The following is a 2,519-nucleotide window of genomic DNA, read 5'->3' as shown; positions in this document are numbered from 1 at the left end:
CTAATATTTATTGTCCATTTACCATGTGCCAATGTTCTTAGCTTTTTACTTGTATTAATTTAGTCTTTTTCAATCTGAAGATTTAGATACATTAAAGAGTCAAGCAATCATGGGGCACCTGCTGGCTTAGTCAGTGGACCATGCTACTTTTGACCTTAGGGTTGTAAATTTGAGCCCCATGTTGGGTGTAGAGATTACTTAAAATCTTAAACAAAAATCTTAAAAAATAAAAAAGTGGGGCACCTGGGTGGCACAGTTGGTTAAGTGTCTGCCTTTGGCTTGGGTCATGGTCCCAAAGTTCCAGAATCGATCCCCACACGGGGAGCCTGCCCCTCACTCTCCCTCTGCCTGCCACTCCCCTTGCTAGTACACTGTCAAATGAAAAAAATTTAAAAATCTTAAAAAAAAAACAAACCTAAAATAATCAGTTTAGTGGGTTGTGACCTACTGGTTTTTTAAAACTTATTTTGAAATAATTTTACACCTAAAGAAAAGAGAATTTCCATGTACCTTCATCTTGCTTCTCTGAATGGAAGAAATCATAGTAAGAAAGTAATGCTAGAACAAAAAAAAAAAAAAAAAAAGAAATGAACACCAGTACAAAACTTTTAACTAAACTAAAACTTTATTTGCATTTTTTCATTTTTCCCTTAATATCCTTTTTTAAAAAAATCCCAGGTTCCGGGCGCCTGGGTGGCTCAGTGGGTTAAGGCCTCTGCCTTCAGCTTGGGTCATGGTCTCCGGGTCTGAGCCCTGTGTCGGGCTCTCTGCTCGGTGGGGAGCCTGCTTCCCCCTCTCTGCCTGCCTGCCTCTCTGCCTACCTATGATCTCTCTCTGTCGAATTAAAAAAATAAATAAATAAAATAAAATCCAAGGTTCCAAGTCAAGATACCACAGTGCATTTAGTTGTCATGCCTCCTTAGACTCTGTGATCTCCCTCAGTTTCTGTTTTCCTTTTTTTTTTTTAAATGACTTTTGACTCATTTGAAGAGTCCCTTAGTATAATGTCCCTCAGTTTATCTACTGTTTTCTCCCGATAACCCTCAGGTGGTAGATTTTTGGGAAGAATGCCACAGAGGTGAGGTGTCCTTTGCATTGCTTCATATCAGGGTGTTCATGATATCAATATGCCTTCTGCAGTTAATTTTGATCATTTGGTTTAGGTAGTGTCTGTCACGTCTCTATATTATAAAGTTATTATTTTTCTCATTCCATTCTCTATTTGTTAGACTTGAGTTATTACGTGCAGCCCACATTCAAGGTGGAGGGGAATTAAGCTCCAACTACTGACGGAAGTACCAAAGAACCTTTTCAAACACCACAGTAGTTTCTTAAGACATATTTGGATTCACTGAAAAAATTTAAAGTAACAACAACAAACCCACCATAGTAATTCATAGATATTTTGAGGGATATACAATTTCTCCTCAAACTTTTGTGCACTTGTCCAGGCACCTGGGTGGTTCAGTCATTGGGCATCTGCTTTTGGCTCAGGTCATGATCTCAGGGTCCTGGGATGGAGTCTCACACTGGGCTCCTTGCTCAGTGGGGAGTCTGCTTCTCCCTGGCCAGTTATCCTCCCCCCCTTTCATTTATTTATTTATTTATTTATTCAATTTATTTATTTATCTGATAGAGATCACAAGCAGGCAGAGAGGTAGGCAGAGAGAGGGATAGGGAGGCATGAGTAGAGAGCTCGACTCGGGGCTCGGTCCCAGGACCCCAAGACTATGACCCAAGCCAAGGCAGAGGCTCAACCCACTGAGCCACCCAGGTGCCCCCCTTCCATTTATTTATATCAGTATTGACTCATGGATATTTATGCTTTGAATCAATCAAATACTATCATTATTTCGTCGCTCAAATTGTCCCATTTTTGGCCATTCAAAACTCTACTTAAAAAAATGTTTTAAGGGGCGCCTGGGTGGCTCAGTGGGTTGGGCCGCTGCCTTCGGCTCGGGTCATGATCTCAGGGTCCTGGGATCGAGTCCCGCATCGGGTTCTCTGCTCGGCGGGGAGCCTGCTTCCCTCTCTCTCTCTCTCTCTGCCTGCCTCTCTGTCTACTTGTGATCTCTCTCTGTCAAATAAATAAATAAAATCTTAAAAAAAAAATGTTTTAATTTTGTTACATAAATTAACCAATTTATTATAGGCTAGCAGTGTTTGAAATTGTGGAGCTTTGGGGCGCCTAGGTGGCTCAGTCGTTAAGCAACTGCCTTCAGCTCAGGTCATGATCCTAGGGTCCTGGGATCCAGCCCAGCATCAGGCTACCTGCTCCATGGAAAGCCTGTTTCTCGCTCTCCCGCTCCCCCTGCTTATGTTCCCTCTCTAGCTGTGTCTCTGTCAAATAAATAAATAAAATCTTAAAAAAAAAAAAAAAGAAATGGTGGAGCTTCTATTGGTCTTTCAACTCCTTCAATCCTCTGATGGCTGACTTTACTGTGAGGGCAGAAGTGGTGTTGTAGTGTCCAGGTACCGCCGGTGACGGTCTTCATGCAGGAGCCACAGTGCTCCTCTTT

The 2,519-nt window shown here is 42.0% G+C and overlaps 1 pseudogene; it reads right to left on the bottom strand.

The window, feature by feature from the left end:
* Nucleotides 1–2,395: 2,395 nt before the first annotated feature.
* The window catches only part of LOC111146298, a 646-nt pseudogene continuing 522 nt past the window's right edge, over nucleotides 2,396–2,519 (bottom strand).

This window comes from Enhydra lutris, unplaced genomic scaffold (assembly GCF_002288905.1).
Source record: "Enhydra lutris kenyoni isolate GAN:26980312 unplaced genomic scaffold, ASM228890v2 scaffoldscaffold13, whole genome shotgun sequence".
NCBI lineage: Eukaryota > Metazoa > Chordata > Mammalia > Carnivora > Mustelidae > Enhydra > Enhydra lutris.
Note: the sequence above shows the minus strand (reverse complement) of the source record. Positions and strands in the feature narration are given on the sequence as shown.